The sequence below is a fragment of the Paramisgurnus dabryanus genome, chromosome 3 (assembly GCF_030506205.2).
Source record: "Paramisgurnus dabryanus chromosome 3, PD_genome_1.1, whole genome shotgun sequence".
In the NCBI taxonomy this organism is placed as follows: Eukaryota; Metazoa; Chordata; class Actinopteri; order Cypriniformes; family Cobitidae; genus Paramisgurnus; species Paramisgurnus dabryanus.
In genome coordinates, this window is record NC_133339.1 from 8,786,673 (window position 1) to 8,801,793 (window position 15,121).

Consider the following 15,121-nt stretch of genomic DNA (forward strand, 5'->3'; position numbering starts at 1 on the left):
CGCCCCTAGCAACCACTTTTGAGCACCCTAGCAACATAAAATACAAACAGTTATATCTCGGCATCAGAACATCGTAGAGACACGGGGGTTGGACCGTTTTACTTGTGACTAGGGGTGTAACAATTGGGCACATCATTGGCCACTCCCAAGCCACGCCCCTAGCAACCAAATTTGAGCACCCTAGCAACCGAATAAACAAAGCCTTATATCTCCGCATCAGAACATCGTAGAGACACGGGGTTTGGACCGTTTTACTTGTGACTCGGAGTGTAATCACTGGGCACATCATTGGCCACTCCCAAGCCACGCCCCTAGCAACCAAATACAGTACCCTAGCAACAGAGTAAACAAAGCCTTATATCTCCGCATCAGAACATCGTAGAGACACGGGGGTTGGACCGTTTTACTTGTGACTCGGAGTGTAATCACTGGGCACATAATTGGCCACTCCCAAGCCACGCCCCTAGCAACCAAATACAGTACCCTAGCAACAGAGTAAACAAAGCCTTATATCTCCGCATCAGAACATCGTAGAGACACGGGGGTTGGACCGTTTTACTTGTGACTAGGGGTGTAACAATTGGGCACATCATTGGCCACTCCCAAGCCACGCCCCTAGCAACCAAATTTGAGCACCCTAGCAACCGAATAAACAAAGCCTTATATCTCCGCATCAGAACATCGTAGAGACACGGGGTTTGGACCGTTTTACTTGTGACTCGGAGTGTAATCACTGGGCACATCATTGGCCACTCCCAAGCCACGCCCCTAGCAACCAAATACAGTACCCTAGCAACAGAGTAAACAAAGCCTTATATCTCCGCATCAGAACATCGTAGAGACACGGGGGTTGGACCGTTTTACTTGTGACTCGGAGTGTAATCACTGGGCACATAATTGGCCACTCCCAAGCCACGCCCCTAGCAACCAAATACAGTACCCTAGCAACAGAGTAAACAAAGCCTTATATCTCCGCATCAGAACATCGTAGAGACACGGGGGTTGGACCGTTTTACTTGTGACTCGGAGTGTAATCACTGGGCACATCATTGGCCACTCCCAAGCCACGCCCCTAGCAACCAAATACAGTACCCTAGCAACAGAGTAAACAAAGCCTTATATCTCCACATCAGAACATCGTAGAGACATGGGGGTTGGACCGTTTGACTCATGACTCGGAGGGTAATCACTAGTGGATGCCAATTTTTTCCCTAGCAACCAAATACAGTACCCTAGCAACCGGATAAACACAGCCTTATATCTCCACATCAGAACATCGTACAGACATGGGAGTTGGATCGTTTAACTTTTGGCTTGGAGTATAATCATATATGTTCCCCAGAATTTTGCCACAGCAAGCACCACTCACATTTTCTTCAGGAAATGTACCTATCTAGTTATTATTATTATTCTTCTTTTTCTGGACACTTTTTCGGCGCGTAACTCGTCCCGCACGCTTTGTCGTAGACCCATAAATTAGGGCTCAAATCTACCGGCTTATTGAGGAGAGGTGTGCTATGACTTTTATAAGCGATCGGGTGCAGGATTTCCGAAAGGGGGGCGAAAAACCACCCAAAAAATCCCATTGACTTAACATTGCGCCCAACTTTGACGAGTCATAGCTCCGCTCGAGGATTTTGTAGAAACATGTGGGTTACAACATTTGAAGAGGGTGGTAGGCTCTGTAAGAACATGGATCACAATGGGGTGTAAGTTGTACCCCTGGGGTGTAAGAGGTGCCCAAAAGTGCCCCAATGAAAAGTCAATGGGGCAAAATCCCATAGACTTACCATTGCAAAAATTTTGACGGGTCATAGGTCCGAGCCAGGATTTCATAGAAACATGTGGGTTACTAAATTTGAAGAGGGTGCTAGACTCTGTCAGGACGTCCCCCACAATGGGGTGTAAGGTTACCATAGCAACCATTTTGGGCACCCTAGCAACCTATACCATAGACTGCCATTATAAAATGCCCGGATGGATATCTTTGCACCACAGTGTCATAGAGACATGGGGGTGGGCTCATTTTACTCAGGCATCCAATCAGTCTCTCAGGATCCTTACAGACTTACTAAGCCACGCCCCTAGCAACCACTTTTGAGCACCCTAGCAACATAAAATACAAACAGTTATATCTCGGCATCAGAACATCTTAGAGACACGGGGGTTGGACCGTTTTACTTGTGACTAGGGGTGTAACAATTGGGCACATCATTGGCCACTCCCAAGCCACGCCCCTAGCAACCAAATTTGAGCACCCTAGCAACCGAATAAACAAAGCCTTATATCTCCGCATCAGAACATCGTAGAGACACGGGGTTTGGACCGTTTTACTTGTGACTCGGAGTGTAATCACTGGGCACATCATTGGCCACTCCCAAGCCACGCCCCTAGCAACCAAATACAATACCCTAGCAACAGAGTAAACAAAGCCTTATATCTCCGCATCAGAACATCGTAGAGACACGGGGGTTGGATCGTTTTACTTGTGACTCGGAGTACAATCACTGGGCACATAATTGGCCACTCCCAAGCCACGCCCCTAGCAACCAAATACAGTACCCTAGCAACAGAGTAAACAAAGCCTTATATCTCCGCATCAGAACATCGTAGAGACACGGGGGTTGGACCGTTTTACTTGTGACTCGGAGTGTAATCACTGGGAACATCATTGGCCACTCCCAAGCCACGCCCCTAGCAACCAAATACAGTACCCTAGCAACAGAGTAAACAAAGCCTTATATCTCCACATCAGAACATCGTAGAGACATGGGGGTTGGACCGTTTGACTCATGACTCGGAGGGTAATCACTAGTGGATGCCATTTTTTTCCCTAGCAACCAAATACAGTACCCTAGCAACAGAGTAAACAAAGCCTTATATCTCCGCATCAGAACATCGTAGAGACATGGGGTTCGGACCGTTTGACTCGTGACTCTGAGGGTAATCACTAGTGGATGCCATTTTTTCCCTAGCAACCAAATACAGTACCCTAGCAACAGAGTAAACAAAGCCTTATATCTCTGCATCAAAACCTCATAGAGACACGGGGGTTGGAACGTTTTACTTTTGGGTTGGAGTATAATCATATATTGTCCTGAGAATTTTGCCATGGCAAGCACCACTTCACATTTTCTTCAGGAAATGTACCTATCTAGTTATTATTATTCTTCTGTTCATACTTTTTACCAATTGTAACTCCTTCCAGAGCTTTCAAGCTACACCCACAAAACTTTACAAAACTTTTAAGACTGGTCCGTAGATGGGTGCTATGACTTTTCTAACTGATGGGACCTACCGAATTCCTAAACGGGGCGCTCAAACACCCCAAATTTTCCATTGACTTAACATTGCGACAAACTTTGACGGGTCATAGCTGCAAGCGAGAAATTTGTAGAAACCTGTGGGTTACCACATTTGAAGAGGCTGGCAGGCTCTGTAAGAACATACATCACATTGGGGTGTAAGTTTCACCCCTGGGGTGTAAGAGGCACCCAAATTTCCCCATTGACTTATAATGGGGCAGGAAACATGCCCATATAAGGGAATAAAAGCGTCCCAGATGGAATATCTTCACTTTAGAGTGTCGTAGAGACATGGGGGTGGGCTCATTTTACTCAGGCATCCAATCAGTCTCTTAGGATCATCCCATAGCTATTAAGCCACGCCCCTAGCAACCATTTTTGGGCACCCTAGCAACATATCCCATAGACTGCCATTATAAAATGCCCAGATGGATATCTTTGCAGCACAGTGTCACAGAGATATGGGGGTGGGCTCATTTTACTCAGGCATCCAATCAGTCTGAGGATTCTTATCAAGGTATTAAGCCACGCCCCTAGCAACCAAATATGAGCACCCTAGCAACATAATAAACAAAGCCTTATATCTCTGGATCCGAACATCATAGAGACATGGGGGTTGGGTCTTTTGGTCATGTTAGCCTTATGCTAGCTCCATGCTAAGTCATACTAGCTTCATGCTAGTTTCGTGCTAGCTTTATGCTAATTTCATAATAAATCTTGCTAACTTCATGCTAATCATGTTAGCATCATGCTAGCTTCATACTAATTCATGTTAGCATCATGCTAGCTTCATGCTAATTCATGTTAGCTTCATGCTAGCTTCATGCTAATTCATGTTAGCATCGTGCTAGCTTCATGCTAATTCATGTTAGCATCGTGCTAGCTTCATGCTAATTAATGTTAGCATCGTGCTAGCATCATGCTAATTCATGTTAGCGTCGTCCTAGCTTCATGCTAATTCATGTTAGCATCGTGCTAGCTTCATGCTAATTCATGTTAGCGTCATTCTAGCTTCATGCTAATTCATGTTAGCGTCGTGCTAGCTTCATGCTAATTCATGTTAGCGTCGTGCTAGCTTCATGCTAATTCATGTTAGCATCGTGCTAGCTTCATGCTAATTCATGTTAGCATCGTGCTAGCTTCATGCTAATTCATGTTAGCATCGTGCTAGCTTCATGCTAATTCATGTTAGCATCGTGCTAGCTTCATGCTAATTCATGTTAGCATCGTGCTAGCTTCATGCTAATTCATGTTAGCATCGTGCTAGCTTCATGCTAATTCATGTTAGCATCGTGCTAGCTTCATGCTAATTCATGTTAGCATCGTGCTAGCTTCATGCTAATTCATGTTAGCATCGTGCTAGCTTCATGCTAATTCATGTTAGCATCGTGCTAGCTTCATGCTAATTCATGTTAGCATCGTGCTAGCTTCATGCTAATTCATGTTAGCATCATGCTAACTCATGTTAGCATCATGTTAGCTTCATGTTAATTCATGTTAGCATCATGTTAGCTTCATGTTAATTCATGTTAGCACAATGCTAATTCATGTTAGCATCATGCTAGCTTCATGCTAATTCATGTTAGAATCATGCTAGCTTCATGCTAATTCATGTTAGCATCATGCTAGCTTCATGCTAATTCATGTTAGCATCATGTTAGCTTCATGCTAATTCATGTTAGCATCATGCTAGCTTCATGCTAATTCATGTTAGCATCATGCTAGCTTCATGCTAATTCATGTTACCATCATGCTAATTCATGTTAACATCATGCTAGCTTCATGCTAATTCATGTTAACATCATGCTAGCTTCATGCTAATTCATGTTAGCATCATGCTAGCTTCATGCTAATTCATGTTAGCATCATGCTAGCTTCATGCTAATTCATGTTAGCATCATGCTAGCTTCATGCTAATTCATGTTAGCATCATGCTAGCTTCATGCTAATTCATGTTAGCATCATGCTAGCTTCATGTTAATTCATGTTAGCATCATGCTAGCTTCATGCTAATTCATGTTAGCATCATGCTAGCTTCATGTTAATTCATGTTAACATCATGCTAGCTTCATGCTAATTCATGTTAGCATCATGTTAGCTTCATGCTAATTCATGTTAGCTTCATGCTAATTCATGTTAGCATCATGCTAGCTTCATGCTAATTCATGTTAGCATCATGCTAGCTTCATGCTAATTCATGTTAGCATCATGCTAACTTAGTGCTAAACATGCTAACATGGTAACTTTTGGTATCATGTTTACGGAAAGTTATAATACTAAACTAAACTTGTTTTAAATTTCTCTCAATCTGTTTTAAACGTTCAGGCTAGGCTTTGTCAAGCCAACATAAAGTTTGTCTTCAAACTTTTCTATCTAGTTATATTTTATTCTTACATCTGCACGTTTTTTCGGCACCTAACTCGTCCCGCACGGTTTGTCATAGACCCATGAAAGAGGGCTCAAATCGACCGGCTTATTGAGGAGAGGTGTGCTATGACTTTTATAAGCGATCGGGTGCAGGATTTCCGAAAGGGGGGCGAAAAACCACCCGAAAAATCCCATTGACTTAACATTGCGCCCAACTTTGACGAGTCATAGCTCCGCTCGAGGATTTTGTAGAAACATGTGGGTTACAACATTTGAAGACGGTGGTAGAGTCTGTAAGAACATACATCACATTGGGGTGTAAGTTGTACCCCTGGGGTGTGAGAGGCGCCCAAAAGTGCCCCAATGAAAAGTCAATGGGGGAAAATCCCATAGACTTAACATTGCAAAAACTTTGACGGGTCATAGGTACGAGCGAGGATTTTGTAGAAACATGTGGGTTACATTATTTGAAGAGGGTGGTAGACTCTGTAAGAACATGGATCACAATGGGGTGTAAGTTGTACCCCTGGGGTGTAAGAGGCACCCGAATTTTCCCATTGACTTATAATGGGGCAGGAAACATGCCCATATAAGGGAATAAAAAAGTTCCAGAGGGGATATCTTTGCTTTACAATGTCGTAAAGACAAGGGGGTGGGCTCATTTTACTCAGACATCCAATCAGTCTATCAGGATATTCCCAAAGCTTTTAAGCCACGCCCCTAGCAACCACTTTTGAGCACCCTAGCAACATAAAATTCAAACAGTTATATCTCTGCATCAGAACATCATAGAGACACGGGGGTTGGACCGTTTGACTAGTGACTCAGAGTGTAATCATTATGGGATGCCAATTTTTTCCCTAGCAACCAAATACAGTACCCTAGCAACAGAGTAAACAAAGCCTTATATCTCCGCATCAGAACATCGTAGAGACACGGGGGTTGGACCGTTTGACTCGTGACTCGGAGTGTAATCATTATGGGATGCCAATTTTTTCCCTAGCAACCAAATACAGTACCCTAGCAACAGAGTAAACAAAGCCTTATATCTCCGCACCAGAACATCGTAGAAACACGGGGGTTGGACCGTTTGACTAGTGACTCAGAGTGTAATCATTATGGGATGCCAATTTTTTCCCTAGCAACCAAATACAGTACCCTAGCAACAGAGTAAACAAAGCCTTATATCTCCGCATCAGAACATCGTAGAGACACGGGGGTTGGACCGTTTGACTCGTGACTCGGAGTGTAATCATTATGGGATGCCGATTTTTTCCCTAGCAACCAAAAACATTACCCTAGCAACAGAGTAAACAAAGCCTTATATCTCCACATCAGAACATCGTAGAGACACGGGGGTTGGACCGTTTGACTCGTGACTCAGAGTGTAATCATTATGGGATGCCAATTTTTTCCCTAGCAACCAAATACAGTACCCTAGCAACAGAGTAAACAAAGCCTTATATCTCCGCATCAGAACATCGTAGAGACACGGGGGTTGGACCGTTTGACTCGTGACTCAGAGTGTAATCATTATGGGATGCCATTTTTTTCCCTAGCAACCAAATACAGTACCCTAGCAACAGAGTAAACAAAGCCTTATATCTCCGCATCAGAACATCTTAGAGACACGGGGGTTGGACCGTTTGACTCGTGAATCAGAGTGTAATCACTATGGGATGCCAATTTTTTCCCTAGCAACCAAATACAGTACCCTAGCAACAGAGTAAACAAAGCCTTATATCTCCGCATCAGAACATCGTAGAGACACGGGGGTTGGACCGTTTGACTCGTGACTCGGAGTGTAATCATTATGGGATGCCGATTTTTTCCCTAGCAACAAAATACAGTACCCTAGCAACAGAGTAAACAAAGCCTTATATCTCCGCATCAGAACATCGTAGAGACACGGGGGTTGGACCGTTTGACTCGTGACTCAGAGTGTAATCATTATGGGATGCCAATTTTTTCCCTAGCAACCAAATACAGTACCCTAGCAACAGAGTAAACAAAGCCTTATATCTCCGCATCAGAACATCGTAGAGACACGGGGGTTGGACCGTTTGACTCGTGACTCAGAGTGTAATCATTATGGGATGCCATTTTTTTCCCTAGCAACCAAATACAGTACCCTAGCAACAGAGTAAACAAAGCCTTATATCTCCGCATCAGAACATCGTAGAAACACGGGGGTTGGACCGTTTGACTCGTGACTCAGAGTGTAATCATTATGGGATGCCAATTTTTTCCCTAGCAACCAAATACAGTACCCTAGCAACAGAGTAAACAAAGCCTTATATCTCCGCATCAGAACATCGTAGAGACACGGGGGTTGGACCGTTTGACTCGTGACTCAGAGTGTAATCATTATGGGATGCCATTTTTTTTCCCTAGCAACCAAATACAGTACCCTAGCAACAGAGTAAACAAAGCCTTATATCTCCGCATCAGAACATCTTAGAGACACGGGGGTTGGACCGTTTGACTCGTGAATCAGAGTGTAATCTCTATGGGATGCCATTTTTTCCCTAGCAACCAAATACAGTACCCTAGCAACAGAGTAAACAAAGCCTTATATCTCCGCATCAGAACATCGTAGAGACACGGGGGTTGGACCGTTTGACTCGTGACTCAGAGTGTAATCATTATGGGATGCCATTTTTTTCCCTAGCAACCAAATACAGTACCCTAGCAACAGAGTAAACAAAGCCTTATATCTCCGCATCAGAACATCTTAGAGACACGGGGGTTGGAACGTTTGACTCGTGAATCAGAGTGTAATCACTATGGGATGCCATTTTTTCCCTAGCAACCAAATACAGTACCCTAGCAACAGAGTAAACAAAGCCTTAAATCTCCGCATCAGAACATCGTAGAGATATGGGGGTTGGACCGTTTGACTCGTGACTCGGAGTGTAATCATTATGGGATGCCATTTTTTTCCCTAGCAACCAAATACAGTACCCTAGCAACAGAGTAAACAAAGCCTTAAATCTCCGCATCAGAACATCGTAGAGATATGGGGGTTGGACCGTTTGACTCGTGACTCGGAGTGTAATCATTATGGGATGCCATTTTTTTCCCTAGCAACCAAATACAGTACCCTAGCAACAGAGTAAACAAAGCCTTATATCTCCGCATCAGAACATCGTAGAGACACGGGGGTTGGACCGTTTGACCCGTGACTCGGAGTGAAATCATTATGGGATGCCAATTTTTTCCCTAGCAACCAAATACAGTACCCTAGCAACAGAGTAAACAAAGCCTTATATCTCCGCATCAGAACATCGTAGAGACACGGGGGTTGGACCATTTTACTCGTGACTCAGAGTGTAATCATTATGGGATGCCAATTTTTTCCCTAGCAACCAAATACAGTACCCTAGCAACAGAGTAAACAAAGCCTTATATCTCCGCATCAGAACATCGTAGAGACACGGGGGTTGGACCGTTTGACTCGTGACTCAGAGTGTAATCATTATGGGATGCCATTTTTTCCCCTAGCAACCAAATACAGTACCCTAGCAACAGAGTAAACAAAGCCTTATATCTCCGCATCAGAACATCGTAGAAACACGGGGGTTGGACCGTTTGACTCGTGACTCAGAGTGTAATCATTATAGGATGCCAATTTTTTCCCTAGCAACCAAATACAGTACCCTAGCAACAGAGTAAACAAAGCCTTATATCTCCGCATCAGAACATCGTAGAGACACGGGGGTTGGACCGTTTGACTCGTGACTCAGAGTGTAATCATTATGGGATGCCATTTTTTTCCCTAGCAACCAAATACAGTACCCTAGCAACAGAGTAAACAAAGCCTTATATCTCCGCATCAGAACATCTTGGAGACACGGGGGTTGGACCGTTTGACTCGTGAATCAGAGTGTAATCACTATGGGATGCCATTTTTTCCCTAGCAACCAAATACAGTACCCTAGCAACAGAGTAAACAAAGCCTTATATCTCCGCATCAGAACATCGTAGAGACACGGGGGTTGGACCGTTTGACTCGTGACTCAGAGTGTAATCACTATGGGATGCCATTTTTTCCCTAGCAACCAAATACAGTACCCTAGCAACAGAGTAAACAAAGCCTTAAATCTCCGCATCAGAACATCGTAGAGATATGGGGGTTGGACCGTTTGACTCGTGACTCGGAGTGTAATCATTATGGGATGCCATTTTTTTCCCTAGCAACCAAATACAGTACCCTAGCAACAGAGTAAACAAAGCCTTAAATCTCCGCATCAGAACATCGTAGAGATATGGGGGTTGGACCGTTTGACTCGTGACTCGGAGTGTAATCATTATGGGATGCCATTTTTTTCCCTAGCAACCAAATACAGTACCCTAGCAACAGAGTAAACAAAGCCTTATATCTCCGCATCAGAACATCGTAGAGACACGGGGGTTGGACCGTTTGACCCGTGACTCGGAGTGAAATCATTATGGGATGCCAATTTTTTCCCTAGCAACCAAATACAGTACCCTAGCAACAGAGTAAACAAAGCCTTATATCTCCGCATCAGAACATCGTAGAGACACGGGGGTTGGACCATTTTACTTTTGGGTTGGAGTATAATCATATATTGTCCCGGGAATTTTGCCACGGCAAGCACCACTTCACATTTTCTTCAGGAAATGTACCTATCTAGTTATTATGTTGGCTTGAAAAAGCCAACATATTGTTATTGCTTTTAAACTTATTATTATGTTGGCTTTGAAAAAGCCAACATACTGTTATTGCTTTTAAACTTATTATTATTATTATTATTCTTAGCACCCCAAAATTTCTGACACTAACTCGTCCTAGAGCTTTCAAGCTACATGCACCAAATTTTCCACAGACCTTCAGACTGGTCTGACTTAGTGTGCTATATCTTTTCTAACTGATGGGACCTTCCGAATTCCTAAACGGGGCGCTCAAACACCCCAAATTTCCCATTTACTTAACATGGAGACAAACTTTGACGGGCCATAGCTGCGAGTGAGAAACTTGTAGAAACTTGTGGCTTACCACATTTAAGGAGGCTGACAGGCTCTGTAAGAACATACATCACATTAAGGTGTAAGCTGTACCCCTGGGGTGTAAGAGGCCCCCAAAATTTCCCATTGACTTATAATGGGGCAGGAAACATGCCCATATAAGGGAGTAAAAGCGTCCCAGATGGAATATCTTTACTTTAGAGTGTCGTATAGACATGGGGGTGGGCTCATTTTACTCAGTCATCCAATCAGTCTCTTAGGATCGCCCCAGAGCTATTAAGCCACGCCCCTAGCAACAATTTTGGGTACCCTAGCAACATCTCCCATAGACTACCATTATAAAAAGCCCAGATGGATATCTTTACACCAGAGTGTCATAGAGACATAGGGGTGGGCTCATTTTACTCAGGCATCCAATCAGTCTCTTAGGATTCCTACTGAGGTATTAAACCACGCCCCTAGCAACCAATTTGAGCACCCTAGCAACATAATAAACAAAGCCTTATATCTCTGGATCTGAACATCATAGAGACATGGGGGTTGGGTCTTTGGGTCATGTTAGCTTCATGCTAGCTCCATGCTAAGTCATACTAGCTTCATGCTAGTTTCATGCTAGCTTTATGCTAATTTCATAATAAATCTTGCTAACTTCATGCTAAATCATGCTAACTTCATGTTAAATCTTGTTAGCTGCACGCTAAATAGTACTAGCTTAATGCTAATCATGCTAGCATCATGCTAATCATGCTAGCTTCACGTTAAATCATGCTAGCTTCATGCTAATCATGCTATTCTCATGCTAACTTCATGTTAATCATGCAAGCCTCGTGCTAGCTTCATGCTAGCTTCATGCTAATCTTGCTAGTTTCATGCTAGCTTCATGCTAATCATGCTAGCATCATGCTAGCTTCATGCTAATCATGCTAGCATCATGCTAGCTTCATGCTAATCATGCTAGAATCATGCTAGTTTCATGCTAATCATGCTAGCTTTATGCTAGCTTCATGCTAATCGTGCTAGCATCATGCTAGCTTCATGCTAATCGTGCTAGCTTCATGCTAGCTACATGCTAATCATGCTAGCATCATGCTAATTAGCTACATGCTAATCATGCTAGCATCATGCTAGCTTCATGCTAATCATGCTAGCTTCATGCTAATCATGCTAGCATCATACTAGCTTCATGCTAATCATGCTAGCATCATGCTAGCTTCATGCTAGCTTCATGCTAATCATGCTAACATCATGCTAGCTACATGCTAATCATGCTAGCATCATGCTAGCTTCATGCTAATCATGCTAGCTTCATGCTAATCATGTTAGCATCATGCTAGCTTCATGCTAATCATGCTAGCATCATGTTAGCATCATGCTAGCTTCATGCTAATCATGCTAGCATCATGCTAGCTTCATGCTAATCATGCTAGCATCATGCTAGCTTCATGCTAATCATGCTAGCATCATGCTAGCTTCATGCTAGCTTCATGCTAATCATGCTAGCATCATGCTAGCTTCATGCTAATCATGCTAGCATCATGCTAGCTACATGCTAATCATGCTAGCATCATGCTAGCTTCATGCTAATCATGCTAGCTTCATGCTAATCATGCTAGCATCATGCTAATCATGCTAGCATCATGCTAGCTTCATGCTAATCATGCTAGCATCATGCTAGCTTCATGCTAGCTTCATGCTAGCTACATGCTAATCATGCTAACATCATGCTAGCTTCATGCTAATCATGCTAGCTTCATGCTAATCATGCTAGCATCATGCTAGCTTCATGCTAATCATGCTAGCATCATGCTAGCTTCATGCTAATCATGCTAGCATCATGCTAGCTTCATGCTAGCTTCATGCTAATCATGCTAGCATCATGCTAGCTTCATGCTAATCATGCTAGCATCATGCTAGCTTCATGCTAATCATGCTAGCATCATGCTAGCTTCATGCTAATCATGCTAGCATCATGCTAGCTTCATGCTAATCATGCTAGCATCATGCTAGCTTCATGCTAGCTACATGCTAATCATGCTAACATCATGCTAGCTACATGCTAATCATGCTAGCTTCATGTTCGCTTCATGCTAATCATGCTAACATCATGCTAGCTTCATGCTAATCATGCTAGCATCATGCTAGCTTCATGCTAATCATGGTAACATCATGCTACCTTCATGCTAATCATGCTAGCTTCATGCTAGCATCATGGTAGCTTCATGCTAATCATGCTAGCATCATGCTAGCTTCATGCTAATCATGCTAGCATCATGCTAGCTTCATGCTAATCATGGTAGCTTCATGCTAGCTTCATGCTAATCATGTTAGCTTTATACTTAAACATACTAACTGCCAGATAGCCTACTAAACTAAACTTCTGTCAATCCGTTTTAAACGTTCAGGCTACGCTTTTTCAAGCCAACATAAAGTTTGTCTTCAAACTTTAATATCTAGTTATTATGTTGGCTTGAAAAAGCCAACATATTGTTATTGCTTTTAAACTTATTATGTTGGCTTTGAAAAAGCCAATATATTGTTATTGCTATTAAACTTATTATGTTGGCTTTGAAAAAGCCAATATATTGTTATTGCTATTAAACTTATTATTATTATTCTTTTTCTCCCCCCAAAATTTCAGCAACTAACTCGTCCTAGGGCTTTCAAGCTACATGCACCAAATTTTCCACAGACCTTCAGACTGGTCTGACTTAGTGTGCTATATCTTTTCTAACTGATGGGACCTTCCGAATTCCTAAACGGGGGTCTCGAACACCCCAAAATTTCCATTGACTTAACATTGAGACAAACTTTGACGGGTCATAGCTGTGAGTGAGAAACTTGTAGAAACTTGTGACTTACCACATTTAAGGTGGCTGACAGGCTCTGTAAGAACATACATCACAATGGGGTGTAAGCTATACCCCTGGGGTGTAAGAGGCCCCCAAAATTTCCCATTGACTTATAATGGGGCAGGAAACATGCCCATATAAAGGAATAAAAGCGTCCCAGATGGAATATCTACACTTTAGAGTGTCGTAGAGACATGGGGGTTGGACCGTTTTACTTGTGGCTTGAAGGTTGATCATTATGGGATGCCAATTTTCTCCCTAGCAACCAAACTTAGTACCCTAGCAACGGAATAAACAAAGCCTTATATCTCCGCTTCAGAACATCATAGAGACACGGGGGTTGGACCGTTTTACCTGTGGCTTGAAGGTTGATCATTATGGGATGCCAATTTTCTCCCTAGCAACCAAACTAAGTACCCTAGCAACGGAATAAACAAAGCCTTATATCTCCGCTTCAGAATATCATAGAGACACGGGGGTTGGACCGTTTTACTTGTGGCTTGAAGGTTGATCATTATGGGATGCCAATTTTCTCCCTAGCAACCAAACTTAGTACCCTAGCAACGGAATAAACAAAGCCTTATATCTCCGCTTCAGAACATCATAGAGACACGGGGGTTGGACCGTTTTACTTGTGGCTTGAAGGTTGATCATTATGGGATGCCAATTTTCTCCCTAGCAACCAAACTAAGTACCCTAGCAACGGAATAAACAAAGCCTTATATCTCCGCTTCAGAACATCATAGAGACACGGGGGTTGGACCGTTTTACTTGTGGCTTGAAGGTTGATCATTATGGGATGCCAATTTTCTCCCTAGCAACCAAACTTAGTACCCTAGCAACGGAATAAACAAAGCCTTATATCTCCGCTTCAGAACATCATAGAGACACGGGGGTTGGACCGTTTTACCTGTGGCTTGAAGTGTGATCATTATGGGATGCCAATTTTCTCCCTAGCAACCAAACTTAGTACCCTAGCAACGGAATAAACAAAGCCTTATATCTCCGCTTCAGAACATCATAGAGACACGGGGGTTGGACCGTTTTACTTGTGGCTTTAAGTGTGATCATTATGGGATGCCAATTTTCTCCCTAGCAACCAAACTTAGTACCCTAGCAACGGAATAAACAAAGCCTTATATCTCCGCTTCATAACATCATAGAGACACGGGGGTTGGACCGTTTTACTTGTGGCTTGAAGGTTGATCATTATGGGATGCCAATTTTCTCCCTAGCAACCAACCTAAGTACCCTAGCAACGGAATAAACAAAGCCTTATATCTCCGCTTCAGAACATCATAGAGACACGGGGGTTGGACCGTTTTACTTGTGGCTTGAAGGTTGATTATTATGGGATGCCAATTTTCTCCCTAGCAACCAAACTTAGTATCCTAGCAACAGAATAAACAAAACCTTATATCTCCGCATCAGAACATCATAGAGATACGGGGGTTGGACCGTTTTACTTGTGGCTTGAAGTGTGATCATTATTGGATGCCAATTTTCTCCCTAGCAACCAAACTTAGTACCCTAGCAACGGAATAAACAAAGCCTTATATCTCCGCTTCAGAACATCATAGAGACACGGGGGTTGGACCGTTTTACTTGTGG